We start from the raw sequence: 17623 nt of genomic DNA on the forward strand, positions 1-17623 counted from the left end.
AATACACCACAGCAAGAAAAACAGCTATACTAACATTACCTTATCAAAAACAAAGATTAAAGGGCGGTGGAAGATTTGACCAGGTTACAACCTAGAGATAGACCCGTTAAGATGGCCAGGGAAAGACCTTACAAGTGACTGCAATGTTAACGTGGCGCAACAGGTTTCATTTGTTATGTTCTTGTTTCAATTGGGATAACATTGATGCTGGTACCCTAGATGTCTCACTGTACAATTTTTCATACGATGAAGCTCCGACATGCCCATCTAGGTACAACTTCTGACACAGTAAAATATGTTTTAAAAAAAAATTAACAAAAAACGTGCCTTAAAATATCTAGGGAGCCTGTATTTTAATGTTTGCCTAGATTTGGCCCTGAATTTAAAGCCAGAGACGCACTTAGTGACGCTTGACAAAAACTGTCTAACCATTGTAAATACAACTAAACAATCGAAAATACATATGAAGTGCAGAAAATTTAATGTGGGTACTTGGATGTTTGAATGTTAAATTTGTCTTTAGGATACATTGACCTGGCTAAATTACTATTCGATGTGAAGAGGAACCAGATATATAACAAAGGAGAGTTTATCAGAAATTACCTCACAGTCGCAGGGCTAGAAACCCAGAACCATATTTTCAAGTAAAAATTCTCTGATTTGTAAGCACACCATTTTATGGCGCCACACTCCCTCGGCACAGTTCAGTTGTTCAACAGGGACGGACAGGCATCTTCTCTATGCCAAACAGTCATTGTGCAGTCCTTAAATGTTCAATTTTACAGCATAACTATTGCTTCAAGAAGTCTGGGCAACTTCTCTACCCGCATTTCATTCTCAGAAGTGTAATCTATTCCTTTTTCATTTTGAGCGTGCATCAAAACTAAGCAGGGCTCGCAAATGTTGAGTGGGCATGTTACACCCGATTGTGTAAAACTCACACAGTAACAAGCCTTAGAAACAACTAGGAGATAAGGGCTAAGATATGCAAGGTTTACGGAACACCCTGTTTAGTATTTACTGTAATTACACACCGCATTACTGGGCTTCATGTGGTCAGCATTTCGTAATCAGTGATGAACTGGTCTCATGTGATTCACAAAGTGCACATTTAAAATTGCTTGAAACATTAATTTGTGCAAACACCCATGCCACAAGATGTTTGTGCGAAACGTGGGCGCAGGGTCAGCGCCATGAACACAACATTCATAGGCATGGTCATGTCACTAACCATAGATCTAGCAGGTCCTAGGCCTGCCTGTGTGAGAACAGTGCTAAACAACTGCCACCAAACCTTTCTATGCTCCTCTTTTGTGGACTGGCATGGTGGGTATGGATAACACAATGTTATAAGTATATTAGGCATGGTGTATACATTATACTGTTTCCTTCACTCCAGCTATAAGGCTCATAAACAGTGCAGCACCATGAAAACCACGGGGGCACCTCGTTGGACAGCAATCAAAGAGGTCACCTGGCGGGACAGTCTGCCAAAGGGGCATGCTGGTGGGGAGTCAAAATCCATGCGGCATCAACGACGGAAACTTAAACCTTGCCTCCATCTAGTGGGTTGAATAACCCAAGAGCCACAGGTGAACACTGGATACTAAGGATGAAACCAGAGGGTGTCTGAGTAAAGGGGAACCTTATGTCATAGCACTTAACTGAGCGCGAGATTTATAGACCAAAGATGCTCAAAAGAGGGAACAACACACTATGTTGACAATAGTTTGAAAATATTAAACCAGGACTGAACCGTGGGGAACCTAACAGAGACATGAAAGGACAGACATCTGAAGGACTGTAATGACCAGGCCATTCACCAACGGATGTCTCGCACTGGAAGGATGAGAATCAGAGGCTAGGCTGGTCATGACCAGAGACACTGTATGTTAAACCTGACAATGACCGAAATTGGTCTGGATTCACACAACATACATTACACCCCCTTAAGTGTGAAGTTAACATTAAATGGTAAGTCACATAAAAAGGAATACCACGTTTTTCTTTTATAAATACTTACACTTGCAGAGAATACTTGAAAACAACTTTGTTGATGGGGGAAGTGTCCATCAGTAAAAAAAAAAAAAAAGTAATTCGCTAAACAATCCGTAAAGTATCTGCATCATCACCAATGCACCATGTACATTCTGTTACCTTAAGAGGAAGAAACTTCTACCAAATAAAACAAGCACTGGCAAAGGCAATAGGCCCAACTTTTTCCACTGATATTATTTTGTATGAAGGCACACATTCTACAAAAGCATGTTTTGACCTATTAGAGACAATTGGTCCAGCTTTTGCCGCTGAGCTTTTGCCTGTGTCAATGCTTATTTTGTTTGTGATATTTTGTATAAAAGCACACGTTGCGTGAAAGCAAGTATTGTCTGAAAGCGAAATAAATTTACATTTTTCATGTAAAAGAACACATTGCACCCGTAGTCCTTGGCACGGAATATGGCTGCTTATTGTGTGGAGGGGCACATTGTGCATATGAAGAATGCCATTAATCACACTCAGGTAAACCAACAGCCTAAGAGGGCTGAACTCTTGCCCGAAGCTGTATGGCGCAGTGGGTGGAAGCAAAGTGTAAACAACACTACAGCATACCAATGTATGAAGGGACAGACTGGAAAACCATGTAAGTATAGCATACATAGTTTTATTAAAAACAAGAATGTATTGGCTAACGCCAGGCCTTAGCAAAGCCAGAAGGTCTGGCATTGGCTGCCAGCCTTTTGGCTTCAACAATGCTTGTTTTGTCATGCTTTTGGTAGTTTTACTATGGGGTGGGGGTAGCAGAGAGCACATCAATATATAAAAAAAATATTCGTTGAAAGGAAAACATGTTTTGGTCTCAAAGAGTACATATTGCCATAGTACTCCTTGACAGTGAAGGGACTACCTTCTTGCAGACGTACTCCTTGTAAGATAGCAGAATGCACTTTGAGTGACCAACTGCCCCATGCTGTAAGATGTAGTGCCCCCGCCCCACCCACCACCTGCAATTATATCTAGCACAAACTTTGTCAACCAGTATTAGAGCGCGTTACAAAAGAACAAGTCTACGGTACACTTCTATCTTTTAAGGCGCAGTCAGATTAAGCAATATGTCCAGAATCACAGGATGCTGAGCGGCGCCCAGATTGCAAACCCTATTCCCCAGTTTAAAAGTTGCCATCTCTAGGCGCTACTAGGCTACTTCCCCGCCCCAGCACTACCCTAATTTTCCAACACAAGAGTTCAAACCAGAAGACATGAAAAGACAAAAAGGAGAATGCTAAAATAGTATAACAATGAAAAAAGAGATAAAGTAGGGATGAAAATGAGCCCCCAAGGATGAAACAAAAAAAACACTAACAGCAGGGTGGTGGAAGAAAGGCATGAGGTCTAATCAAGAGACTCTTGCCATTCAGCGACCCTGGATCATGCACTTACCCATGACTAATTAAAGACGGAGCTGACTTCTGAGCAATATTATGTGGGGTATTTATTAGGAACACTAATAATGAATACAAATAATGAAACGCAGCAATGTAAGGTACCAACGAGATGTATTTCCAGGTAGGCCGGCAGCGGGAGTGTTCAGTTCCTCAAAGCAGACCACGTTTATGTCCCTGAGGTGCCGACCACGAAAGGACAGTAACTAGTCACACCCGTCAACGTGTGTGTGCCCTGGACCCCTTCCCTCATGTGCAGCCTCAGGACCCGCCATCCGCCTGGAGTTCCCATTCCCACTCCCCCGCTCAGCAGACACTTCAACAGCCCAGAGAGGTATCACTCACCTTCCGCGCAGCGCCCGAGTCGTTACTCACATCCGTTACTGGTCGTTCCTGGTCAGCCCTTCCCAGCAGCCTCTGCGGCTCCCGCACTCACCTTGGCACCCGCACCGCTGCCTGCACAACCTGTGACAGCAGCGCGAGCCTGGCACCTTTCGCCCACACCCAGGGCCTCGCGGCCGCTCCCACCTCCAACCTCCGCAGCCAGTCCGGGCCCCGCTCCTTCGACCCGCCACGCCTCGCTGCCCGCGCATGGAAAGGATTGGCTAACTCAGCTCAGAGGGCGGATCGCGAGAGGAGGATCAAAGTTACGTCAACAAAAGTGTGTAGACTTTCGGTCACGTGACTGAGACTGCAGCCTGATTGCCACGTGGGTCGGTTGCGAAGCAACAGGATGACCCTGACTGTACCGGTGCGGCTACTATTAGGCTGCAAGCGTAGCTGCATTCCGTTCACTTTACTGTAAGATGTGCGCGGCAATGCAATGTACATGTATGATTTGAAAATCAAGACCAGTGGAGTCTCTAATGGGCGTTTATAGGGCCAACGGATATAAGTGCTGCTGCAACGTGTATAAATACAGCCATTAAAACATTTTAGGCCGAATATTAAACATGAATGTACCTGCCCACATTTCGTAACAGGGAAGAGGGTGAAAGTGAAAAAACAATTGGTGGCATGTATTTTCCCCTTTGTCTAACATTCAAATAGGGGCAAATGTAAACAAGAGACGGCTAAAATAAAGCAATGTTTTCCTCTTTAAATATCAGGAGTCTCCTGCCTGAATAGGGGTTATTGGCAAATATGGGGTAATGATCTCAGAAGTGTCTCAATCACTTCAGTTCTCTTAACACACTTTCTTCTGAAGTCTCTTGGTTAGACTCTTACCCCCTTTTTTCTCCTCATATCTTCCAGAAACCATTCATCTATATATCTCACACCTCATTGCTTTCCTCTTCACAACCCACATTTGTCTGTGTCCCCTTTCCCCCCTTTGTTCGCTGATGATGAAAAATAAAGTGGTCCCCAAAAATAAGTGCCGGTGGGCCCCACCTGTAACAACTGGCTCACATTTAACCCTGGTCCCAGCTTCAAAGAGATGCCACTGACGCGTTAAAAAGAACAGAAGTATAGCCACATTTTTTAAGTTCCCAAGTCAAAGTGAGTTGCTGGATGTGAACCTGCCTTCAAAGAGTGGGGCAAGATGTATTTCTTTTGGAGACAGCTCACAAAAGACTACCCATAGTCAATTTTTGAAAGCACAGGGGATTGGACCAGGGTTTTGAGGTCCTGTTCGGGAATTAACAAGCACATCTCTCAGAGCATCCTTAGCTGAAAGCACACACTGTTGACCACAGTATTCATTTGCATGTGCGGATCAATTTTTTTTGTTCAGTATACAGCCTACAGATTTAGCACTGTCGAAGACTGAAGGTTTGCAATCCAGATAGCACAAGCTGCAAGCCAAGATTCTGCTCATAAGAGAGCATGAAAGGCAGAAATTAGGGGAAACTCAGTTTTCAAAGGAATGCGTTTTAAGTGGTGTGAAGTCGTCCAAGCGTGCACCATTTGCAGAGTTTTAACAAGGTGTCGACCATCCTCAGGAGCTGTAATCTTAAAACTTGTGTATCACCAGCATACTTACGATACAACATACCATTATGCTTGAGTATGACTCCGAGGGGTTCTATAGAAAGAATGAAAAGGCCAATATGAACCCTAGTAGGACGGCTTGTGTCAAGGAAACTGAAGGGGAGAAGACATTGTCAAGTTTAATCTATTGAGCCTGGATGGTCTAGTAAGAAATGAACCAAGAGACAAAAGTTGCCAGAGTTAACAATGGAGAGAACTTTATCAACTACTTGGAGCAAGCACGTTTCCATACGGCAGCCCAGTCTAAACCCAAAAGAAACACGTTGAAAGTTAATTATTCGCAATGTATTATGTAAGGTACAACTATCCATTAAGTTACTGGTTGCAGAAGCATGGGCGGGAACGAGGATACACTTTTGTAGCCAACTAATATATCTAACAGTTGGTTGGCCACTGGAATGTCTTCAGTTTGACAGGGAGTTAGGTGGGGGTGAGTATTAATTATTATTATTATTATTATTGAATATTATCATTGTTCCTGGATGGATCTTCTCATCTGGAACCCGAGAAAGGCCTCCAAGGAGTGAGTCCGACTTGTGCTTTGTCCTGAGGGCCTTGTTCCATTTGAGTGCCACGGTAGAGCCAACTCAGCTAAGGAGTGCCCTTCGTTGGTCTATGTCTAAAATAACCCTCTAGCACAGACACAATCAGCACACTGGGAGGCTGGACCTTAGTTTCTCTTAAAAAGGAATATTATTTCAGCGTAAATTACACAAAACACAAGCCAGTGATTGGTCTAGGAGGTACATTGCATCATAGGTCCTGGATTCTCCTTGGAGTCCACAAAGAAAGCCCCAGGGTTCCAAGTGCAGAAAATATCAAGGGAAGGTCATTGCTTTCAAGAGGCAAGATATTAGTCACTCACTGTGTGATTTAAAATTTGCATTCTGGTACCTGTAGTCCTGAATTTATAATGAGGTGGAGAGCAATACAGCTAAAAGAATACAAAATAAAAACCCAAACCGAATGACCTACTCGTGGATGGCATAGGTGACATATGAGCTCTGTAACAAAGGTATGTGAGAGCTCACAGGACCTGCAGGGATCCATAGATCTAGAAACTTCAGTCAGGTTCCACAAATTCATGAAGGTAGGAGATAGAGGGAGGACAACGACTAATAGAGATCAAGAGTTGAAAAGACAGACCGTGAACAGAAGACCGGGTAGTTGCAGGGTTGGCAGGTGATGAACAGAACCTCAGCCCAGAAATAGCAAGGGGTTCTTGGAAGTTTGGAGCTGTGGTGCCAGCCCTCGAAGAAGATGATCCAGTAGCTTCATGGAGCCCAGGGCTGCACGCAGAGCACACGTTTCAGAATTGCTAGATTCTAAATTGACAGGAAAAGATAACAAGCATTTGCAATGCAATAGGTCTTGCAGATAAGCAAGTTTAAGCTATTGGCATTGAAAATGACAATGCCTTTTATTTATGTTTTTAAAAAGAAAAAAAATTAAAAGGCATTGTTATTTGCAATGCCAATAGCTCAAACCCTTATCAATGCGAGACCTATTGCATTGTAAATGCTTGTTTTTATAACTGTTAGCAATTTATCATCAAATATGTATACATGCATTCCTGAACATTTTATATAATTAGCATTCACATGTACACACTACTTCACGTTAGAACATGTATACACGATTGTGGTCACTAGTCTTCTGTTGGTGTTTATTCTTTTAAACTTTCCATGGGTCTTGATGGGTTATCTTTTTTTCCTATCTATTGTCACCTGCAGGGCCGGACTGGGAACCAAAACCGGCCCGGGCAAAGTGCTTGGCCGGCCCCCCCGGAGAGGGGGAGAGGGGGGCAGGGGGAAGAGGGGGGCGGGGGGGGGGGTGTTGGGGTGCGACCGAGCTCTCTGCTGGGGCCGGTTTTCGGCCGATTTTGTTACAGGGCCGATTTTGTAGCTATGCTGCTGAAACAGCCCTGTAACAAAAGCGGCCCGCAGGGGCCTAAAACCGGCCCCCACCCTTGCGCCGCACCGGGGGATTGCCCGGTGCCCGCAATAGGCAGTCTGGCCCTAGTCCCCTGTTATCACAGCTCGCACGTTTTGGTTGGTTTAACTCCGATCATGCATACACACTGCCTTGCATTTCATGACGTCACGAGGTTGAATGAGGTTATCCTGTGGCATTTTTCTCCAGGTAACATGCAGCACATAAATCTGGATTCCTATTTGTGGGCAGCGTCGCTCACCGCAGGCACCATTAAGTATTGATGTTTTTGTTCTTTTCAGTTAACATCGAGTAAGCGGGCACATTGTTTTAAGTGGGCTCTATTGTTACGAGGATGTGTCCGTACAGCACCACATGCCTCGTGCCACCACCACAGGTACTGAGTATCATGCACATCCTTCAGATTGCAATTTCATGACATGATCATTTTATTATTGCAGGCTTGCGGTTTAGCATTTAATGACCGCACTCCATATTGAAGTTGTTGGAACAGCCGTGAGAAGAAGAGTAAAGTAACAAGCTGTCACCGTGAAAGACACGTGCACATCTCCTGTCCCCCTTCAGAAGCTAAATCGACAACAATAGATCTCATGAAAGCGTGCAGCGCATGCGCTGCGTCGCTAGGCGAGACCTAAAAAGGGGACTCAGCAGCTGTACAGAGGCAGTTGCTGCAGGAAGGGTGTAGACAGTAATGGCAGGTCTTCTTGCTTTCCCATGACACCTTCCCCTTCTGTGGAATAGCTGAAGACCTTTCTTTCTTCAGTTCCAAACACAGGTTCCTATCAGAAGTGAATAGCTTCTTGTTTGCCTTTGCAAGGACATGAGGAGGTCTATAAATTCATCTTATATTCCTTATTTCAAACGTATTTGCTTTTCCTTTCATGAAGAGCCAACATTGCCCCCTCAGAAGGTGGGTTAGATTCAGATACTCTGTTTTTCTGGACATGGATGTTTGCTAATGATGCAGATTATATGTTTGTCATTCTCTGTACAAGCCTTTCATGCCTTTTAACTCCTCTTACTACGCACTTGTAAAACTTTTATGGATTCGGTTTGTGTATTAGTTATTTTAACTTTATTGCAAAGGTCAAATTTGATGTCATATCTTAAGTCATTTATTTAATCACCACTTTATTTACCATCCAGGTATGATTAATCAAAGATGTGGTTTTGCTTCATTCTCTCCTTTCTGCATACAAGGAGCCAACCCCATCATGGGCAGCATGTTTAAAGCACCTACGGAGCAAATTATTTTGTTTAGAGAAAACACACTTTCAAGTTTTCTGTAACAAAAAGATAAATGTCACAATTTAGAAGGGGATTTCTCCTCATGCACTGAGATAAGTCTACATTTTCCCTGCCCATGTCTCTTATGATATGACACAGGTAAGGAAAATGAGTGACAGTCTCCCTGTACTCAATAGGGTGGGATAACGGTTACTGTGACTTGGCGGCCCAAAGGCAGATGGCCCAACAGGACAGAGGACTAGACTGGTGGAGCCATGGGAGGCCCCAGCGGTATAACCACAGCATTTCTCATAACTCTAAACAGAGTTGAGACCGACAAGTTTGGAGGGGCGGCAGCACTGCCGATTTATGGCAGTGCCCCCACTCTGCCAGGCTCTGAATAAGGTCCAATAAGGCTTTTCTCCATGCTTCTCTGAGGTGTGAGTCCCAAATGAGATTTATTTGTTTGTTTCTTTCAGGCAAGTGAATTCTTTCACATGTTCCATTTTATATTCATTCATATTAAATTCTTTTTTTAAATACTGAGCAGATGTTCTACCATGGGTGAAGCTCACTAAAAGATAATCCTTAGAGACCTCCACAGGCAGTGGTGTCTGCTGTAGGCGATTGCTCTAATCTATAGGAGATGACACCCAATGTTCTTGATTACCTGAAGTAAAAGTAGGTATATGGCTGATCACAGGTCTCTGTTTCCATTTTTGTTCAAAGTTAATGTACCTGCTTCACTTAGACAACAAAAGGAAGGTGAATGGTGAACAAACAACTTTAAAAGAATCTATGTACGATGCACATTTTCAAATGGAGGATCAGGGTTTCACCCTGAAATGCAATGTGTATGGAGGCAGAGAGGATGGTCTAGAATATGAGTCAACTGGAGAGAACACTATGGGTTGGGAAAGAAGACGTAAGGAGCATCGTCTTAAAGTTTCCATCGGAGATGTCATCGGGGTGGGTAGGACTGATTCCTAAGCGCTGCTGCATCCAGGAAGTAGGGACTCACTGACGGCGGATATGGACAGGAGGGACGGTCTGGTTGTACTATCTCCTTGCAGATATAGCATTAAAAGGACGATGCACTATGTTAAATATGATGCCAATGGGTTATACAATTATGGATGTCGCTTGTTTCAAACAGTAAAAACCAAAATAAAAACATTTTAAAAAACTGAAATGGAACACAAGCATCCCCACAGTATTTCAGCCTATTTGGTCTTTTTCAGTTGGGTGCAGCTTGGTTCCAGTGGCTTTGAGAGGACAGGACCCATGTCTGGTCTGGGCATACTCAATGCACTACGGCATCACAATTAGGAATAGAATACAAAAAGGGGAAGGGTGGAATGCTTGAATTCTGTGCCCAGTGTGCCATTAGACTCAATCAGTACAAAGGGGGGTGGTGGTGATGGCCGGAGCATCTGAACCAATCAAACACTCACACCCAGTCAACAGATCTGGGTTTAATCCATCACCTTTCTTTAGCCCACTCTGCCACCCCAATTCAGACATGGCCATATGCAAGTCAGTCTGACCCTGTGCCTCATGGGAACAGTCCAGCCCGAACTGCCAAGCCATGCCTTCCCTGGACCGGAAACAAGTTCCGAAGACCGGTTTCTGGCATTTCAGCCTTCTTCAGCCCGGCTTGCTTGAATCCAGTGGCAAAGTGAGCAAGGGACTCACGTCTGAGCATACCCTGCCAACTTATGGTGAACAAAGCGGTACAAAAGGGGGTGGTGATGGACGGAGCATCTGAACCAATCAAACACTCACACCCAGTCAACAGATCTGGGTTTAATCCATCACCGTTCTTTAGCCCACTCTGCCACCCCAATTCAGACATGGCCATATGCAAGTCAGTCTGACCCTGTACCTCATGGGAACAGTCCAGCCCGAACTGCCAAGCCATGCCTTCCCTGGACCGGAAACAAGTTCCGAAGACCGGTTTCTGGTATTTCAGCCGTCTTCAGCCCGGCTTGCTTGAATCCAGTGGCAAAGTGAGCAAGGGACTCACGTCTGAGCATACCCTGCCAACTTATGGCGAACAAAGCGGTAGATCTAGACTAAGGCTGAGTAGCATATATATCGTTCGTATCTGAGTTGGCATGGTGGGGAAAAAAACCAGATTGAGAATGATGCGGCTCAAATAACTACAAGTGGCTAAAATTAATTCAAGTAATCCACCCATCACTTATTTTGTTTTGGAATACAAGAGACAGAAGTGAATCAACTTCTGAATATTCAACGGTTGAGCCAACACTAAGCCTATTCTTCTGCCTATCTCAGTTATATGTTTTTGTACCGTCGATTCACGACCAAACATTGATTTTATCCCTTCCTAGAGTGTCACCTCCTTCTAATGTTCTACACTGTAATGCAGAATATAGTAATCACAATGAAAGTCTCTAAAATGGAACAAAGTATTGACCATATACAGCACTCTCTCCTTGCATTAGGAAAGAAGTGTGACCCGTCCTAGATCTGGTAGGATACTATCAGATATTTGTACTGTGAAGAAACATGGCAGGGTTATGTTTCCCCCAGTTTTTTATTGCACTTGAGTAACTGTATTATGTAGGTTTGGTGTGTACTGTCACTATGTTGTCTTTGAGGACCGCTGAACTAGCCATGCGAACAGTGATGGAAATGATAACCCTTCTTCCGTTCAGAGTAATCTTTAACATGGGACTGGCCTGCCATGCTTTGCCAGGCCCAGCAGCAGGCATGGATCGATAACAGTACTCACAGCTCAGACATACAGGACTTTTCATAAAGGTGACTTACATTTGTGAGTACATTTACATGTGTAATTTATTCTTATACTTTTGAGTAACTTTACTGCTTTGGCTATTCATAAAACCTGAGTGTAAAGTTAGCCAAAAGTGTAGACTTTCATGTCTCTATCCCTGGAAAACGGTGGTGGAGCATAACCTAAAAGTGTAGGTTACTACTAAAGAAACAGTTGAATGTCTAGCATCACAGATGGTCAACCCCTATTAGTGCAATCTCCTCCCATAGAAAATAATGAGGTTAAGAACTTAAAATAAAACCCCATAAGAAATAATATTGAAGTAAATTATTTCGAATAGTTACAAATATATATATGAATATAACTCAGGGGTCGTTCAGCGAACCGCCAGACCTTCTGCCACGTACTTGGGGGCACTGGAGTGACCGGGGCTGCCATCTGCCTCACTGACGCTTACCCCCGCCGCCTGCTCCGTAGCACACCGGGAGCGGCCGCTGAGAGGGGGAGGCTGCAAACTACAAGCCCCAGCAGCACTCGGGAAGGCCACGCCCACAAACGCGCCCGGAGGTGCTTGAAATTGGCGTGCTGCCTTCGGCCGAGCGGGTTGTTCAGCGGACCGCCAGACCTTCTGCCACGTACTTGGGGGCACTGGATTGACCGGGGCTGCCATCTGCCTCACTGACGCTTCCCCCCGCCGCCTTCTCCGTAGCACACCGGGAGCGGCTGCTGAGAGGGGGAGGCTGCGAACTACAAGCCCCAGCAGCACTCGGGAAGGCCACGCCCACAAACGCGCCCGGAGGCGCTTGAAATTGGCGTGCTGCCTTCGGCCGAGCGGGTTGTTCAGCGGACCGCCAGACCTTCTGCCACGTACTTGGGGGCACTGGAGTGACCGGGGCTGCCATCTGCCTCACTGACGCTTCCCCCCGCCGCCTGCTCCGTAGCACACCGGGAGCGGCCGCTGAGAGGGGGAGGCTGCGAACTACAAGCCCCAGCAGAACTCGGGAAGGCCACGCCCACAAACGCGCCCGGAGGCGCTTGAAATTGGGGTGCTGCCTTCGGCCGAGCGGGTTGTTCAGCGGACCGCCAGACCTTCTGCCACGTACTTGGGGGCACTGGAGTGACCGGGGCTGCCATCTGCCTCACTGACGCTTCCCCCCGCCGCCTGCTCCGTAGCACACCGGGAGCGGCCGCTGAGAGGGGGAGGCTGCGAACTACAAGCTCCAGCAGCACTCGGGAAGGCCACGCCCACAAACGCGCCCGGAGGCGCTTGAAATTGGCGTGCTGCCTCCCGCCTCGCGGGACGCGCGCGGGCGACGCCGGGCAGAGCCCGAGCAGAGGGCGGGCCGTCTGTGGCTGTCCGGGGACGACGAGGGATGGGACGGGCCACCCCCCTTGGCCCCTGCGAACTTCTAACAACTCACCCAGGTACTGCACCTTGTGTTTCTGAAATACGCAATCTCTATTGAAGCCCTCCACAAAAGTAACTAGACCAATTTAACGGCTGCACACAGAAGACTACTAGAAACCCAAGCTGGGTAGAATTCATTAAATTGTGGGACTTTCAATTAATGCAGGTTACCCAAACTGATTTGACTGCTCACTAGAGTGATTTAGTGGGAGACTATAAGGAAAAATGTCTAACCATCCTAACACACGTTCGGCTGGGAACAAATCCAACAAAAGAGAGACCCTTAAGCAAACACGAGTGGCAACGAAGGAGGGTGCCCTCCCGAAGGGGAACAAACCCACAGCAATTGACTTAATGTTAAAAAAAGTCACGGGGGAAATAGAACGCATGGAACGGAGTCTATCTTCCTCACCCAACCTCAATGTCATCACCCAAACACCCTCCAGAGACCTATCAATAGCAGTCAGCCCAAATATGCATGGTAATGTGACCCAACCAAACAATGACACAGAGGATGTCCCCTGTGCACAAACCCCGGGCCAAGAAACCTCTGAGTGCAATGAAACGACCCATCAGAAAAAAAGGAAGCGACAGGGGAGGATTAAGGGGCACCAGAGACAAAGGAAAGCTTCAGTAAGAGGCAATCCCTCAACACGCACACAAGAGTATATAACAGCAGAAAATAACTCCCAAGTAGAATCCATTCCACCAGGGTGGATTGAGACAATAGTCGCAGATCTCAAAAAACAGCTAGAATCCTTTATTGCGGCACAATTAAAGCCTATTATAAGCAAGGTGGACATAATAATGAGTGAGCTCTCTAAACAATCTAAGGCAGTGGTTCCCAAACTTTTGACTCCCGAGGACCCCCACTGAATCACTACTGGAGGCCGGGGACCCCCAAGCAATTTTTACAATTTAAATTTCTAAAAATGTAAACAGTAATTCGCAGAAAATACACAAACAAGTACTCACCAAACCAATACTTGCATTACTAAAGCTTTTATTATTTTATATTGAAAAATATGCAAAAATAAAAACATTTTAATAGGAAGGATGATGCTGCATCTCGGCGACTCATGAAACCAACCCTGACGGTGGGAATAAACCATAATGTCACTGCCACTGCCACCAGAACACAAGCTGATCACTCGTCACACACGAGAAGAATCATAAAAAGGCTGCTGCTAATTCATAGCTGCCAAGGTTTCAGATTGCTATGTGTGACATTGTCATAAATACAGTGTAATTATGAGGGACAGTTCAGTGACTATGAGTGACACTTGCTCACAAGCAAAATAAAGCAGTGAAGAGGAGGGAAACAAATATCAGAAATTACACCAATTTGAGCAACAAAACAGGCTAAGTTAACTGCTTCAAAGCATAAGAAACAATTGTTATATAACTCATTTATCATACTGTACCCAAAATTGCGGAAAATAGATCTAGAAGTCTGGAAGACGTTCATAATTTATTATAATCAGATGAGTGACTCACAGACTCACTCGGTTGACGCTGACCACATGACCTTTAAGTAGGGCTGCATTAGAAAGCAGAGCGTGGGAGGCACTCTTTCACAGCTAGAGGCAATTACAGCAGCATCCTTCTTATTATTATCAAACATCTTGCTCTCCATGTCTGAAACTTGCCAGAGGAACAGGAAATCAGTGCTTTCAGAAACTCCAGCCAAGTATTGACTCCATCACTGCCTCCATCATTCGGACACCAGTAGAAGGGCATCACTAACTATTGCATAGTGTTTGACTACTAGTCTCTAAAGCAGTTAACCCCTTCGATGCGGCCGCGATTTTTCCCGTGTGCGGCCACCGGCCGAACACGGGCGGGCCATGACGAACCCCAGCCGTCATCAGCACACGAGCACCATAGTGCATGACGGCTGGGGTTCGTCACCAGCATGGAAGGGGTTAAAGGAGGAATGGACACCCTGATCTCTCCCATCAAAACTCTGAAGAGGCAAAATGGAGTCAGAAAGAAAGAGCCAATTGCCCAATAGTGTCAAATATGAGATTAATTCTGCACTAAGAACCTGTTCACGGTTCTTAATGTTGTCAAAGTCCCGAGGTGAATTTGGAAGGGCCTCAACAGGATTCTCACATGTGGGAACATATGTTTGAAGAAGCCTGAATGGTTATGATGAGGCAACATATAACTCGCATCCATTATAAAGGATATTACTTTTAAAGGTGAAAAGGCTATAATGTGCGTTATCCATGATGAGTACAGTGAACTGAATTATTCAAGATTGAACTACAGACCCACTTAGAGATGTTAACTGAAAATGCCGCAATTAAAAGTATGTGTAACTTCTTTCTATTTTCTCTTCAGAAATGGCCCTGATCACCAGTTCCTCGAGTTATAAATATACTTAGAGCACAACTTTAAATAAAAAAGACTTCAGTTGAAACAAAAGTAATAATCCTGCAAAGTGAGAGCAAGGCCCACCTTTCCTAAACAAGTTAATGGCACAGCCTTCGTCACTATTATTTTTTTGGACTGAATGTCAAAGCATTACTTCTTGGTGTCCATGTGTAGAAAGCAACATATGGTAGTTTTACAAATGTTCAAATACTGGGTCTCCAGCCGTACAAAGTGTGGTCACAGAAATCCCTGTGGTGCAATTTTCTGTAAGCTTCCAGACTAGTCTTCCGTTAGTTTGTTAAGACAAATGGAAACGAAAATAGAAGTGGATCAGGAAACACCATGTTTGAATATTCACACAAATTATGGTGCCAGCTCTAAAGATTAAAACAATAATTATTAGGCTATTAAACAGATTTCCATGATTCTCTGCAGATAATTATGAACCCCCTCTCTGTCCACCTTTTGGCATCATTATTTCCTACAAATACTTTCACATACCCGATCGGCGCTATCACTGTTAACATCCACACCTTCATTATGTATATTATTACATTTTAAATTAAACATGTGCACAATGCTCATCGGGTGAAGTGTCCTCCTGCTGGCCCGAAGTGCAGGAATGCTGTTTTGCCTTGAAACGAGAGGCACAGCAATAGTGAAGACAGGACAGGGCTGGCCGCAAACACGAGGGAACACGCACTGCTGTGCGAGCGCACGCGTGCAACTATGAAATAATAAATCAATCACCCTTCAGCTTGCACCTAAAGCTGAAATGGTGATTGACCCGATGTTGTTGTGGTTTCCCCGCCCTTGCACTGTCACAAGGCTTGTAGCGCTGTGAAGAAATTTACCATCATCAGAATTCCCAGCAATTTTAATCTCCTGCGTCCAACACTCGTGTCTTCAGTTGAGGAACAAATCTACGGGCGACTCCTTTCCCCCCAAAACCGAGTGCCCTCACCGTGCCACAGGGTGACTGTACAGCGGCTCCTCCTGGGAGTTAAGTGCTGTCCATGTCGCGGCGCCTTCCACCTCTCCTGGGTGCAGCTGTTGCTCCCGAGCTTGTAGAGCAGTGTTTACAGTCAGAAGACACACAGGCCCGGCGGACCCCCTGGGAATGTGTTGCGGACCCCTGGGGGTCCGCGGACCACAGTTTGGGAAACGCTGATCTAAGGCATTAGAGCACACACTGGCAAAAACTTCTACTGATCTAACTCAGCCAATTGAGGTAGCCACTAATGATAATGCAAATAAAAATAGAGTGCAAAATAAAAACTGTGTCAGTCACACTCAATACGCAATTGCCCAGATACACGAGGCCCCAAAAACTGTCCAAAATCAGAGAGGGGGTTCTAATGACAAATCAAGAGGGGGACACATTCAAAGTGCGAACACCAAAAATATCGAAAAACCCCCTTTACAACCATTAATGCAATGGAGACAGGAAGACCGCCCCCAGAGGGATGGGAATTACGATCATTGTTATACAGATTCCGACCCCTTCCATACTTCTAACAGTCACGCCCCACACATAGATCTTCCCCCCGAGGCGAGCCCATTTGTAATAGTTTTTGCAGGGGTACCAGAAATCAGGCCCACTGAGAGAGAATCACATTATCAATTACTCACCAAAATCTCCAAGTGGTTGAATATTCACAGACCTTTAAATAACGGGGAAAGAGGAGAGATAGTACACGTAAGAAGAGTAAACTGGATTGGGGGGAGAAATAAAGACATAAGAGGGGACTGTATAGTCGCAAATTTTAGGGATACCAGTCTGGTTGATTACACCCTGAAGAATGTTAACAGGAATCAAACCAGCACAATTTGTGCACTTCCACTCGGGTATTTTTACCCAAGGAGTCGGAACATTAATCGTGCGGATGATGAGGGTGGGTGGATTCTTGGAAGACCACAACGTACACATAGACCAAGACCAGCAAGCCACCCCGACCAGTCCTTTCCCCCACGAGACTACTCCCAATGGAGAAATAGATTTGCCCCTATTCAATCACTCGAGGACATTGATTGACTCATCCCACTAGAAAATTACTCTGTATCAAGTCTAGCGACTAGTGGACACTCAGGCTCAGAAATAGGGGGTGAACGTGGGAGTGAGGAGAATACACAAACCGGGAGGTTAGAACCACACTTGAGCCAGGGGGAAAAAATGTAAACATCAAAGATACACCAACAGTGGGGGAGGTTAGAACAAATGAAACTCACACAGCAAGAGGTAAAGAGAATAGGGATGGTCTGACCATCCTATCCTGGAATATTGCAGGGCTGGAAGCCAAACTAAAAAGTAAGGAGTGGTTAGAATTCATAAGGTGCTTTCATGTTATAGCGCTCCAAGAAACATGGGCACGGGATTCGGACCCTTGTCAATGGAGGGCTATAAGTGTTTCTTTAGACCTGCCCAAGGGACAAATTCTGGGAGAGCAAAAGGAGGCCTAGTAA

At 45.3% G+C, this 17623-nt stretch overlaps 1 protein-coding gene across 1 annotated transcript in view; it reads right to left on the reverse strand.

The window, feature by feature from the left end:
• The window catches only part of CGN (cingulin), a 251828-nt gene extending 247852 nt beyond the window's left edge, over positions 1-3976 (reverse strand). The window contains exon 1 of the mRNA XM_086947325.1: positions 3786-3976. The gene's annotated coding sequence lies outside the window, so the exon portion shown is untranslated. The remainder of the gene's footprint in view (positions 1-3785) is intronic.
• Positions 3977-17623: the final 13647 nt, after the last annotated feature.

Source organism: Lissotriton vulgaris, chromosome 12 (genome assembly GCF_964263255.1).
Source record: "Lissotriton vulgaris chromosome 12, aLisVul1.2, whole genome shotgun sequence".
NCBI lineage: Eukaryota > Metazoa > Chordata > Amphibia > Caudata > Salamandridae > Lissotriton > Lissotriton vulgaris.